This window comes from Bidens hawaiensis, unplaced genomic scaffold (assembly GCF_021521415.1).
Source record: "Bidens hawaiensis isolate Kalapana, Puna unplaced genomic scaffold, B.hawaiensis_p1.1 tig00061013_1, whole genome shotgun sequence".
NCBI classification, from domain to species: domain Eukaryota; kingdom Viridiplantae; phylum Streptophyta; class Magnoliopsida; order Asterales; family Asteraceae; genus Bidens; species Bidens hawaiensis.
In genome coordinates, this window is record NW_027500982.1 from 43,110 (window position 1) to 58,526 (window position 15,417).

At 32.9% G+C, this 15,417-nt stretch overlaps 1 pseudogene; it reads right to left on the minus strand.

The window, feature by feature from the left end:
- Positions 1 to 10,627: 10,627 nt before the first annotated feature.
- On the minus strand, positions 10,628 to 11,113 carry LOC143603203 (ethylene-responsive transcription factor ERF016 pseudogene; annotated as a pseudogene).
- Positions 11,114 to 15,417: the final 4,304 nt, after the last annotated feature.

The following is a 15,417-nucleotide window of genomic DNA, read 5'->3' on the forward strand; positions in this document are numbered from 1 at the left end:
TTAATGGTGGGTATTTTTCTTTTGCGGGAGGAGAGAAGGGGAAGATTACTCAGAAAGGTACCATAAGTAATGGTATTCTTAAATTTGAGAATGTTAACTTTGTTCCAGAATTGAAATATAGTCTGCTTAGTGTCTTGCAGATTTGTGATAAAGGCTTTTCAACACATTTCACTAATAAAGAGTGTTTAATTTTAAAACTGATATCATTATACCAGAAAACTGGGTTCTTGTTCGATCACAAAGTAAAGATAATACTTACGTGATCGACATGAACAAAAATGTTCCTGATGAAATCACGTGTCTATTTTCAAAAGTGTTAGAACATAATGCCATGCTTTGGCATCGTCGTCTTGGTCATGCAAACATTAAAAACTTAAACCGTCTTTCTAAAAACGACTTGGTGCATGGTTTGCCTTTCAAGGATTTTGTAATAATTAAGAAATGTGTAGCTTGTGCTTTGGTCAAACATAATCGTAAGTCTCACAAGCCAAAATGGTTAATACCATTCCATCAGCTTTTCAATTGCTACTTATGGATTTGTTTTGTTCGGTTCATGTATTGAGTCTTTCTTGCAGCTTTTATTGTCTGGTTATTACTGATGACTACTCACGTTTTACTTGGCTGTTTTTCTTGTCAAATAAGAGTGAAACTGCAGAAATGATAAAACGCTTTGTGGTGCTCATGGAGAACCAACTCAATCTAAAGCTAAAGGGTATTCCCTGTGAAAATGACACCGAATATAAGAATTCAACATTGAATTATTTTTGTTCCGAGAAAGGAGTACTTAGACAGTACAACTCATCTCGCACACCACAACAAAATGGAGTTGCTGAGAGCAGGAACAAAACTCTTATCAAGGACTATGTTGTGTGATTCAAAGCTACCTCTATTCTTCTGGGCTGAAGCGGTCAACACGACCTGTTATGTTCAAAATCGAGTGTTTATCAACAAATCACAGATGAAGACTCCCTATGGAATTGTTTATGGTCACAAGCCTACGGTTGTACACTTTCGAGCTTTTGGTCGTCTGTGTACTCTGCTAAATCTCGAAACAACTCCAAAGTTTAGAGCCAAAGCTGATGATTGCTACTTTTTTGGATATGCTGGTCGTACTGCTTACAGAGTTTACAACAAGAAAACGAAGCAGATAGTGGAATCTTGTTATGTGCGCTGGCTAGAAGAGAATGCGACTGACGCTCATGTCGGTCCTGACTGGTTATTTGATTATAATGAACTGTTTAAGCCATTTAATGTATTTCCAGTTGTTGATACAGAAAACTCAGGTGCTGGTGCTTCAAATGCTGTTGATGAAGAAGACGAAATCCCTACTGATGTCGTTGTGTGTGTGATGTAAATTATAAGTGATTGGAAATTTAGCTTTTGCACAAGATCGTGTTTTAAATTTATAAAAGTGATTTCTACTAAGACTAAACACACACAAAATAGGCAAGTGTACCTATCGTATATTTAGAATAGTATTGGTAAGAACCAAGTATCGATCCGTGGACACAAATGTTTCTAATAGTGAATCTTTGTTTTAATTCAATCGGAGAGTTTTAATCATTTTAGGATTGATTTTCAAACTATTTATAAAATATAAATACTTATATATGTATAATATATAGGTGACAAGAAGAGAAATTCTAAATGAGTCATTCAATTATATGAAGGTTACCATCTAAGATCAAGAATCCACTCCATTCTTACTTGATGATTATTAAGTAAACATGTGATAAACTTGCGCTAATAATATATGATAGAATAGCCCCTCATTCTAAGTGAACATATTCTATGACATAAAAGAAAGTAGCATGCGTTTTTCAAGTCAACCCTTGCTTAATCTCATACTTTACCACGAGAATGTCAATTTATGTAGGCAAGTATTTTGTTAAAGTAGAAAATTAGGATTGACTTCGATTTTTCAAATACCAATTCTAACAACTTCGGGTGGTTATAGTTTAGTCACACAACCTCCCCTTAGTTAATTTAATTAGGTTATAATTACACATTCCATTAACATATGATTTTTTTAACTAGCATGATAACCTAAGCAATCGTGTTAACAATGTTATTTCAGAATTATCATTAATACTCAACTTGCAACTGTTAGTCATGTGTGTTTAACAATTTATGCTTAACGTGCTATATGCTTATTTGGTTGTACCGTCGTAATAACCATCGCCCAGTTCATCTGGCATCGCGATTATCGACAACTTATTTACTTGCTTATTTGGTTGGACCGTCATAAAAGTCATCGCCCAGTTCATCTGGCATCGCGCTTATCGACAACTTAATTACTTGCTCATTGGTAAAATTGTTTATCTCACTTGACATAGTTTGCACTTTTATTTATTATTATTATATTCACAAAAACCTGGTGTTTTACTCACTTAACCTAGTGTTGACAAAACACTATTTGTAAATTTTTAAACCATATAAAGGTCATCGTATGATATGATTCTCAAGCTTGTTTGGAACAAAACTTAGGATTTCATGCTAGAGAGAAGAAACAAGAACTTGAATTTTTATTTTTGTCTTTACTTATCTTAGTTATGGATTATGTACTTGGTATTTGAAAATTGTTGAATTTATTTAATTTGAATTAATAAATATTATAATTTAAATTATTGCATGATAGTACCATGAGAGCTTCAGCTCACGCACCGGCATTTCCGCCGTAGGTTGGGGTGTGACAACATTTACTTATGAACCAAGCATTTCTCTTGTCCACGGCCGATGTGGGATTTTCCTAGGATGTTTCAAACAACTGTAACAACTCGTATTTTTCATTTATTATGTTAATGTCCATTACCGACCCGTCTTTGTTTTCGGGTAAATTAATCAATAAAATATCTAAATTACTTACATTGTATTTTCTTTTCTTTATTAATATTTGAACTTTGAATTATATTCAAATTCTACCCCTCAAACTTAGTTTTTAACCCTTTTGTTCTACACCTAAACTTCAGGGACTATTCTATAATTAGAGTAACTAATATATCACAATTTGGATCCAAATCATTCAAACTCGTATCCGTGACCCGTTTTTTATCCAAACCGCAACCCAATGGTTTTCTTGATCCTTTATCTTCGTTGTATAATCAAAGATTGATTCACAAGAACGTTTTTATGTTTATTACGTCTTACACCCACGCAACTATTATGGAACATGATCATCATGATTCAGATTTACATTATTAACAAACCGTCCTATGTTAACTAGTATTATACTATTTAGAATCCATAACAATCTAATTAAACTGGTATGCACGTTCCTGCAAGCTCGACGAACTAAAGCCCTAACCTTAATTGCTTAAAGACCTGTCCTAACCCTCATATCCATATGCGTTTTTGGCCGTAGCCTGTACTTCGTCATTATCCCTTAATTCATCGTCGCTTCAGGTAATTAAACTATGTATCATGTTCATTTTAATCCATATAACAATAACCCTAATGTTAATTAATCCACTTATAGTCGATTGATCGATTTCAGAATTAGGGTTTATATTTAAATTGGGTTCTTTAATAGTTTAGTATTAAAATATATGTTTTCATATAATAAGTACCGTTTAGTATTTAAATATGTGTGTGCGCGTTCAAACTTGGAGTCGGCTAGGGGCGCATGTTCGAACCTCCCCCAGCCCAGTTTTGTTAATTTTATTTTTTTATTGTTTTGATTTTTTAAAATGATTTATAATTAAAATTAGATATAAAATAAATATTATATTATTAATAGACACTTGTTAATTCACGTTTCTAGTCATTGAACATCTTTACAAACTTGTTAGGTGTATATTTATTACACACACACACACATAAAGGTATTATAGTGGTTTTATATATTCTCACTGCCAATCGTCGTTAAAAGATTTAAAATAAACTATTTGTTGATATTATGTCTAATTACATATTATTATTATTATTATTATTATTATTATTTTAAATGATTATTTGTTTATTTTCATTATATTTATTTAAACAGTATTATCACATATATTATAGTTAGTTATTAAACATTTATTTACTTATATTACATTTATTTAATACGATACATATTATATCTACTTAGTTACGCATTATTATAATTAAAATTATTTATATATTTATATTCGTAATATCATCATTATATCTCATATTAATTTATTTCATCTAGTTATTTATAAATTCGAGTACATGTTTATTACATTTAGTATAAAGGTGATTTTATAAAAATAATAAAAGTAATGATTCTTTTAATTAAATGATGAACAATAATATTGATTTCTCAATAATAATGACGATAGAAGTTATTTGTTCGATCAATAACATTCTAATTACAAGCATAATACAAATCACATCGAAACTCTAATTTCATTATACATGTCATATCATTTACAATTAATTTATGTTACCATTATTAACTAGGAATCCTTGACGATAAATGCTGGAGTGTTTAACTTTCTCACATCATCGTCACTTGTGTTTTGTTTCACTAATCAGGTGAGTAATCACTCCCTTATTTTACCTGTTTTTAAAACTTTTGGGGACTTTTGCGTACCAACTATCAATTTACATATTATATTATATTCTAAAATGCAAACTGTTAATATTTGTGTTGTGTATCAATTGAATGACTATTTGCTATTTGTAAATGTAACAACTCGGATATTAAATTATTTTATTAACCGTTACATGACCCCTTTTATTATTCGGGAAATTTATCAATAAAAATATTGCGTTTATCGAGTAAATATCATTTTATTTTTAACCGTTTATTGTTAAATATTTTATATAAATTAACTTTGAAAATATACAATTTTTACCCTAAAATATACTTTAAACCTATTATGTTTCCACCTCATTAGTTCAGGGTCTAATTTGCAAATATGTATTATATTATTTCTTAACCCTTTTACCCAATAACCCAAACCCATATTCATGATCCGAACCCGTACCCGATGAACCGTTTGAATTGCTTGAACCACAATCCTCGCGTATAACTTGGAATTGATTTGGGATTCTTGATCTTAATACTATATTCGGCCTAACCGACACCGTGTATTAGGAAACTAGGACCATTCATGATACGTATTGTTTAATTTATCGATCTGACTCAACTCGTTAACCAATATACAATGTAACGAACACCATAATACAATTAAACACACTTGTACAACCCTTATATGATCGCTGACATAACCCCTATATTCAATTGTGTTGTCTTTGTTGTTCTGTTGGTGTTCTTGATCATCTTTCTGCCGTCGCTGCCTCGACCTAATTAACCATTGTATAATTAACTAATAAGGTAATTACTAATATGGTTCTTGTCGTTGTGATATGCTGTAAATTAACCCTTTGGTTAATTTAGCGATTATAAACGAGATTAACCGATTTGATTTGTTAGGAGTTCTTATTGTATCTGGGTTTTGTCTGATCTTGTTATGTAATATTATTATCAGTTAACAACTAAATAACACACTAGCGCGCATAGCTGGTGTGTGGTTCTGTTAAAGCCTTGAGCCGCTTGGGGCGCGAGTTCGAACACCCCCAACCCTTTATTTTTGGAAAACCATTTGTTATTTATTAATCAAATCATGTTAAATCACAAATTGATATTATATATTATAAAATCATAAATAATCAATATTTTCTTAAAACCGACATGTAAACTACTCGTTTTTCGAACCTTGATTAAAAATCATATATATATATATATATATATAGGGTAAGGTTAACGTAAAAAACAATAGTTTTGTGAGAAGCATAAGAATAGATGTATACCCTTGGATCAAGGATCTAGTGGTTGAGATTGGTAGTTTTCTAAAAGTTGTATAATTTCCTATTTGCATGGTATAGTGTCCTATTTAGGTGTTGTATTTTATTTTAAAGTCTTCTCACACTTCTCACAAAACAATTGTTTTTTATTTGAACCATTATATATATATATATATATATATATATATGTGTGTGTGTGTGTAGCTTATTAAAAATTTATAAAGATTTTATTATTTAAAAAGAGTTCTAATCTAAAATATAAATCTAATATAATCTTGTTGATTAACTTATTAAATATATAGTGTAAGTATTTTATAAAAGATCATATTGTTAATTATTATCATTTATTATTACAATATTAATATAAAATAAATCTTTATTTATAATAAAAAATATATATAAATACATTTGAACGTATTTTTAGCTTAAAATAAACATGCAAAATGAATATTATTTATTCAAGTATTCTACTTATAATTATAAATATAAATATTATCTATTCAAGTATTCTACTTATAATTATAACTAGGTAGCAAACCTGTCACGTTGCGACGGCGGGCACAAATTCGGTTGGTATTGGTTAGGTTTGTACTGCTACAAACATTAAACCTAAACACTCGTATAACATATGATACGAAAATACATTAACATATTTAAAACAAACGTTTATTTGATTGGTAAAACACGATTGTTGTAGTGGCGAGTCAAAACGAATTTTGGTATCGGCTACGTTTGTTACGCTTCATAACTAAGCCAAAAAAATAGTTCCGTCAAGTTAACATATTTAAAATAAAATACGGGCGTTACGGTGTCAAGTCAACGCAAATTCGACGGTATCAGTTAGGTTCATTACGGATACAAGAACCAAACCTAAAAATATAATTTCATCATATTATGATATTTAAAAAACAATAAATAAATAAAACATACTAAAAAGACTAATGAAAGAAGAACTTAGTACAACAACACATAATGTATCCTAACTTGCAAAACAAAAAAGATTGTTGGCTGGAGGCTAGAACACGGGAGGGAAGAAAGCAGAACAAGACAGAATAATACACGTAGTTTGTGTAAACTTTGAAAGTAAATTTATAAAAGGTCAAAATAATAGACTTAAAAAACTTTTGTGGCACCAACAATTGCTTTTTATCTATATAAATATATATATATAATTTTATATAATTAAAATATATTACTCTCTATAAACCTTTAATAAATAGAAGTGATAATAAAAATAATAATAAATTAATGTACTATTTAACTTTCGTAAGAATATACCTGACCATCAAATCTCGAGTTTCTATAGAGTTATAGGATCCATTATTCAATTCGTATTTATTTCCTCAATTATTGTAATTAGGATATCTCGTTGGTTTTTCCCGAAGAGCTTGATCTACCTCCTTTTCTTAACGAATTATTATCTCTTGCTTAATTGCTAAGGTGAGTAATCATTTCCCTTCTTTTTACTTATTTTTAAACCTTTTTGGGGACTTATGCGTACCTATAATCCAACTACATTTTATATCTTATTCTCAATAGCAAGTTGTGATCTTTGTGTGTGTATCGATTGAATGCTTATATGCTACATGTTTATTTGCTTACTTGCTCATTGTTTATTTACCGCATTCGGAGAGGTCCAATCATAATCATAGAATAGTATGATCATACAACCATCGTAGTAGCCAACATCCGCCTTATGACAATGGTTTTACGGACATTTATTACTTGCTCATTTGCTTTAATTTTTTATACTCACAGATAACGGTTTTGCTCTTGATAATATATTATTATACTCATTATTATAACTCATTTTTTTTGTATTCTCAAAATGGTGATATACTCACTCAACACGTGTTTTTGACAAACCAATATATTTTCTACGCATTTGCAAGTTATTAGGATTAAAACACATAGCGAAGACCAGTAGGATTAAAACTTATTTAATAACTATATGATCTTCTATTGTAATTTTTTATAATTGATGTACTTAAATGTTATTTGTTATTAAATAAATTAATTAGTTGTCATATTAATTGCATGATAGTACCTTTAGAACTGTGAGCAATTAGCTTACGTCCCGATATTTCCGCCTTAGGTTGGGGTGTGACAGTTAACATGTTTATTTGTTTATTTTATTGCATTCGGAGAGGTCCATCATTATAATCACATCTTGTCGCAGTGGCCGGCGTCCGATCGCATGACAATGGTTTCACCTGCAACTCAATTATTCTGTCATGGTAATCAACGCCCGATTCACATGGCAACGGTTTAGCCCACACATTATTATTCTTTTGCAATATTTACATGCTATGGTTTGATTGTTTATACTCATGAATAACAGTTTTACGGTTTTCTTATATATATTATTGTTAGTGTCAAAACTGGTGATTTTCTCACTCAACCCCTTGTTGACGAACCTATTCTATTTTGTACATATTTGCAGGTTATCATTGGATTGTTTATCAAGGTGAAGAACACATAGTGATGACCATTAAGATTTAAAACTTATTCAAGGATTATTTGATCTTGTTTTATAATTTCTTTATACTTGATGTACTTAAATGTTATTTGTTATTAAATAAATTAACTAGATATTGGCATGTATTAAATTGCGTGATAGTACATTGTAAGCTGTGAACAATTAGTTTGCGCACCGGTATTTCCGCCTTAGGTTAGGGTGTGACAGTCTTGCAGGAAACAACTAGCAATTAATTACCATCTTAAGACTCGGTCAAACAATCAATGTTAGGATGTTGGAGCTATTTTAACTACCATTTAATGATGAAGATATGCGCATTTGTAATAGTCTCTGGATCCTCGCTAGATGCTCATTGTTGCTTGTAATTAATAGTTTTGACTCACGCAACTATAAATAAGAGTTGTCTAGATTGCATACGAAACGAAATACACACACCATGCACACATACTTGTAACTATAGCAGTGATCATAGCACTTCTAACCTTGTAATCACCGATTTATACTTAATAATAGTGAGGTAGTGAGATAGTTTTTCCCTCCCGAGGTTTTTTGCCGCAGACCCTTCAAGGATCAGTGGTCTTTCCTTGCTACATCGCTGTGTCACTTGTATTATTTACTTGCTATTCAATTACACATTCAAGCATCGTACCTCACAATCAAAGTTTGATTACTTGATTATCCATTGTGTAATTTTTGACCAAAACATGTTTTACCACCAACCGGATTTTACTGACCTGCCCGACGCAACACACCAAGTAAAAAACTAGGTACTATTTATAGATGCACATGACATACAAAATAAACCAAATATTGATCTTAAATTGGATTTATAGTTTTGGCCATTGATTTAAAACCGGTTTGTACCGATAGATTGAACTGGAAATACCGGGTTTTGCGAATTAGGTCGATATTTTGAGCACGATAGTTCTGGACGATTTGATTGAACATCAAACTGGCCGTTTTTTCTAAAATATCTTTTTAAACGACAAACCTTTAACCCAAGAGATTTTTGTTATTCTGCGGCCCATATTTTTAATAATTACTTTCAACCTAGCAATTAACATTAACCAAGTAAACTTTTGGATTATGTTTTCAAAATTGAGTGATTTTGTATTATTTTTTTTATTTACTATGGATTAACTTTAAGGTTATATTTGATTAAGAAATAATATACTTTTGGGGTTTTTTTAGTTAAAGTTGCATTTATATGAAATTAAAATATAAACTATTCAACCTGGTTAAACCTCTCTGTACATCCCCGTTCAACCGGCTGTACCCCTTTTTAGCGTAACCCGGTATGAGTTAACAACTGGTATTTAAAACATTGGTTTTGCCCATCTTTTTATTTTATAACTGGTGTATTGATTCTAATTAATCCCAACTATCATCTTTTAAGCGCTTCCGTCCCAACTAACAAATTGGCTGATAAAACTTTCGCTTTTTAATATATTTATTCCCAACGTTCCGCGATTAACATAATACTAACACCGTTAGTTGCATGCCACTGGAAAACTCACATTTTTTTTCTTGGAAAACTCAAAATTTTTGTCCCAAACATATTTGTAACCTCACTTTTAAGAACCTTTTATTGTAAAATCCTCAATTATTGAGGTCGCTGGAACCATAACCATCGTTAGAATCCGTTATTGATACTCAAGTGATGGTGAGTCAGTTGGTGACGGTTGTGTTCAGGTTGAGTTTCCAGGTAAAAAATGTGACTTTTTCAACAACCTGTAACTTAGTCGCAAACAGGCAAACAGATGAAACCATTATTAATCAATTCGTTAGTTGACATCGACATCGATCAAAAAATATTAATTGAGATTAATAAAATCGACATCGATCAAAAGATCAAAAAATATTAATTGAGATTAATAAAATCGACATCGATCAAAAGATATTAATTGAGATTAATAAAAACCGATACACCTTCTTTTAGAATTTTTTAGTAACACATTCCAACTTTATATAATTCATCACAAAAGAAGTTTTAACCTAGATGTGGTTTCGTTTTTCTTCTAAAAGAATATCCTCCTAATTCTTTATGGTCACACTTTTTCACGGGGCGGATCGATCCTCCGTTGTGGGTAAAACGGGAAAGCCATAATAATCTAACTCCAACAACTTTTTGATAAATTTACGTTTTATTTACTGTTTAATAATATAACATACTAAGGATAATAAGGATATTAATGCTACACGCATACAAGAACGAAAATAATAAATAAACAAATAAATCGGTACTTATTTTTTACCCTCTTACGGTTATACTTTTACCATATTACGTATGCTATATATAACCGAAACCACCTCGAAAACTATCTAATCTTTTCACATCTATCCTTCATCCTACTATCCATTCTACGGTTCTCTTGTCCTCTCTTCTTCAATAGCTCAATATGCCCATAAACGTTCCCTCTCAACCACCAAACCGCCACCGCCACCACCGTCCTCTTCCGCTTGGAAATACGACGTCGTATTCCCAAAATCTCTTAGTAAATTACACTCTTGCCCCTCCCGATACTCCGTTTTCGGGTTACCATCTTGTGCCACCAAAGAGCAATCCGTGGACAAGCCGCGAGCATGTCGTGACGCCGCCACTTGTATCTGGGACGGGGAGAGGTCAGCAGTTGTGGGAATATTCGGTGGATGGGTTGGGAAGTTAATTATTGCGGACGGGCCACGAAGACAAAAAAGCGCGGCGTCGTAAGCTCGCGCGGCCTCCTCGGCCGTGTCGTATGATCCCAACCATATTCGGTCGCGGCTGTTCGGTTGCCGAACCTCCGCGACCCACTTGCCCCATTTCCTCATTCTAACACCCTTGTAACGCCCTTCCTTTTTCTCCGTTCTACCACCACCACCTCCGCTATGCTTCACCATCTTATATATACATATAAGAATAATAATTATTATTATTTGTATTATTGTTGTTAATTTAATATTAATTATTAGCAAATCTACAAATTAATGATCAACCTAGCTAGCTATATATCCATGTTTATAGAGATATATATGTTGGAATACCGTATGCCCGAGACACATAATTAGGTTAATGTGGCTAGTTGTGTTTGATCCAAGTCGGGTCATACCCAATAACGAGTTAGACACACACCAATAATGTATTTGTTAAGATAAGATCTATGAGACAAATACAGAACACGATACATTCAGAAAATCGGGTTTCTGAATACCTACTTGAAAGTGTTAAATAAATTAATTGGTTAATTTATTTATTCAAATAACTATTATTGGAATGATTATTTAACTATGTGTTCTTTTATAAAATGGTTTATGAAAGATGGGGTGTTTATATATTTTATAAAGTATAAAATAAAAAAAATATATATATATATATATTTTGGGGCCGGTTTTGGGTGGGCCCCACACCCCAAAGTTTTGGTCAAGTTTTGTCATGGATTTGGTAGAGGTTGAGTATTGGTTACTTGACTTAAAAAACCTAACACCATGATATGATTTGATTTTGAAGATTTTATATCAAGACTTTCAAGATAAATAAGTAGAACAACTCTTTCTTTCTTTCTTGGGTTTGGTTTTCGGCCAAGAACAAAAGAAGAGGCTCGGGTCTCGGTTATTCGTGTTCAAGCTCCCTAACATAGCTCGGTGTGTGTTGGAGGCTCGGGGTATATTCCGTTTGAGGATTTTCCCTTTGAAAGTCTAGCATCAACATCATCATCTTCTTCAACATCAACTACACTCTTAAAAGGTTAAGAATGTAAGTGTTTATAGTTTTGATAGTTTAGTTTTTCCGTATCATTTGATCCTTGCTTCGGGTTTCTAATAAATAGATTATTGGTAATCTTATGACATGAATAAACTAGGTTGTTCATGAACATATCTTATATAAACTTGTAATATATACATATATAAACACATGGATACATATATTTAGTTTGTAAATATCACGCTTCCGCCTTTATTGTGACTAGTTAAATGGTTAACTAAATTTATAAATTCCATAGAAACCCAACAAATGGCATCAAGAGCCGGGATACGGGAAACTAAGCTTCGGGTTTTCGGTTTTATATTTTTCCCCTTGAAAGATTTTATACAAAAATTAACATGCATGATTTTTGTATTTAATCTTGTTATAATTTTTTGGCTTTGTTCAAAAAAAAAAAAATATATATAAAACCGAGTAAATGGGCCGAAGCCCAATTCGGGTGAAATTGGGCCGAAGCCCACTTGTTTTGGTTAATGGGCTAACCGAAAAAAAAGGGGAGAAAGTGAAATGGGCCGAAGCCCATTTTGGTTAAATGGGCCGAAGCCCATGAGACTTTCTATTGGGCGGAAGCCCATGTGTTTTGCACATGTGGGCCGAAGCCCATAATCAAATTATTGGGTTTGTTTAGGCCCGATAAGGTCAAGGGGTTTTGGAACGGGTTCCTAAGACATAACGGGTTATGTTTGTTAAAACTAGACCGAGCCGTAGACCAAATGGATGTTTGTTGTGATTGTTATTAATTATTCAAAGTTTCGGTTTGTAATAATTAATTAGGGGCAGTTTTGTAATTATTTATTCATATGGGTATGTAATAAATAGTTTATTTGTAATATCTTTATTTTATAGAAAAAATGTATTAGAACATTTGTTTTGTAAATTTAAAGAAGATTGCAAAATTGGAAGTTTGGGCCTTATTGGGCCGGGTATGGTGATAATGGGTCTCACAAGCCCATTAAGGGGATTCAAGCCCAAAAGGACCTAAGCCCACCCATTGAGCCCAAATGGAAGCTTATGGAAGCTAAGGCCCAAGTTCAAGCCCAATGGATTACAACGGGGTTGAAGAAGATGCTTGACGCATTTGGATGCGGGATCAAGTGGGAGCTACAACATCCATGTTTCGTGTGTCCCTTAGGATCGGACCTAAGACACACACTTGTTTCGGCTAACAAGTGTGGTCTAACTTAGTGGCTCGTGTCTAGTATAATTGTGTATGCTTGTTAATTGATTGTTTGATTGTGTGGTTGTTAGATATTAGGATATCAACTTCGTCACATAGAATTAATTAACAAAACATAAAACGGGTTCTAATAATTATCGGTAATTACGCGACACGTAGTTTAATAAAATGGATTTATTAACTAGCCATCTCACGCCCATAATAAAATGGTTTTATTATAAATTAGAATTTTGAAAATGGTTTCAAAATAATCATGTTACTAAATGCATGTTAGAACATGATTTAAAGTTTTACAACTAGAATTATTAAAACTAAAAATCCCTTTTAAAATTAAGGATAACAAGTTAAACACCATCCTTTTGTATAACGCTTAACATATTAGTAAGCTCTTAGTGGGAAAAAGGTCACCTAACCGCGTAGAGTAAATTAATATGTTGAGGTAATATTGGCATATAAATGGGAAAAAGGTCACCTAACCGTTTGTATGTTGATATTACAAGTTGATACAAGTAGGACGACTTAAATTAGAACCATGTGAAGAGGGTCACCCAAGCATGGGGTCTAATAGGTGTTGATGGGATAAACATGCCGACACGAAATATGATTTCGAACCGGTCCCATAAACTCTAGAAGTTGCAAAAGGGTTTGCAATTGTTATGAATAACTACCTTGATAAACCGACAATGGGAAAAAGGTCACCTAACCGGAGTCGGGTTCATCATTGGATTCTAGATTTTAATTATTGATTATATTTGGTATATATATAAAAGGGTATTAATAATTAAAATAAGTAAAACACTAAAATGAACTTAATTAAAATTCTGCAGATGGCCGCACACGTCGACGACAACATAATCCCTAACGTCCAAAACGTATCTCTCCGATCTATTCTCGCTAAAGACCGTCTTAACCACAATAACTTTTCGGATTGGTTCCGAAATTTAAGGATTGTTCTAAAACAAGAAAAATTATATCATGTTTTGGAAACACCTATCCCCAACGAACCGGAAGAGGGAAGTGAGGTCGAATATATGAATTGGGTCCAACACACGGAAGATTCCATTCAAGTGTCATGCCTCATGTTGGCGACTATGGTTCCCGAAATCCAAAAGGATTTCGAAAACCATAATGCGTACGACATGATTACTCAACTTAAGGAAATGTTCCTTAAGCAATCAAGAGTTGAAAGGTTTTAAACGGTTCGAGCCTTGCATGCATGTAGAATGGATGATAATCAACCAGTTTCAACTTATGTACTTAAGATGAAAAGTTACATTGATCGCCTCGCCAAGCTCAATTGTCCCATCTCAAAAGAGTTAGCAACGGATTTGATCCTTAACTCCCTGTCGAAAAGGTTCGACACTTTCGTGTTAAATTATAACATGAATGGGTGGGACAAAAACATTGGAGAACTTCACTCAATGCTTAAAACAGCCGAGGCGAGCATGGGTAAAAGGGTTTTACCCGTGTTTGCGATCAATGAAGGTAAATCCAAGAATCGATCTCAACCCAATTCTAAGGCTAAGGTAGCAAAAAGAAAGGGTCCTCCTGTGCATCTTAAGGGTAAGGGCAAATCACCGGTTATGGCAAAGAAACAAAAGGTTGTGGAACCGAGGGGTCATAAGGATGATCCTTGTTTTGGTTGTGGGGAGACCGGACATTGGAAACGCAATTGCCCGGTCTACCTAAAAGAGCTAAGAGACAAGAGGAATGCGGGGCATGCCTCGGGTAATGTCTTTATGATTAATATTGAGCTAAATCTTATTTCTTCTAACACATGGGTATTGGATACCGGATGTGGAACTCATATTTGCAATTGGTTGCAGGGGTTCAAAAGGAATGAAGACTTAAAGAAGGGCGAAGTGAGTCTTTTCATGGGCAACGGTGCAAGGGTGCACGTGGTCGCTAGAGGAGACTTCACTTTATCGCTTCCAAGTGGTTTGGAAGTTGTTTTGAGAAATGTTTTGTATGCTCCTAGTTTGACTAGGAACATTATTTCCGTGCACCTTCTTAGACAATGTAACTTTGACTTTAAATTTGTAAAATCAGAAATGCATGTATCATCTAATGGTATCTTTTATTTTAAAGCTGTACCAAACAACGGTATTTATGAATTGGTTCATGACAATACCTCAAATAGCTCATTATATCAAACTTCCACTAAAAGACTCAAAAAGGATTTGAGTGATTCCTACATTTGGCATTGTCGTCTTGGACACATAAACAAGAATCGTGTAAATACTCTCCAAAAGAATGGTCTTTTGA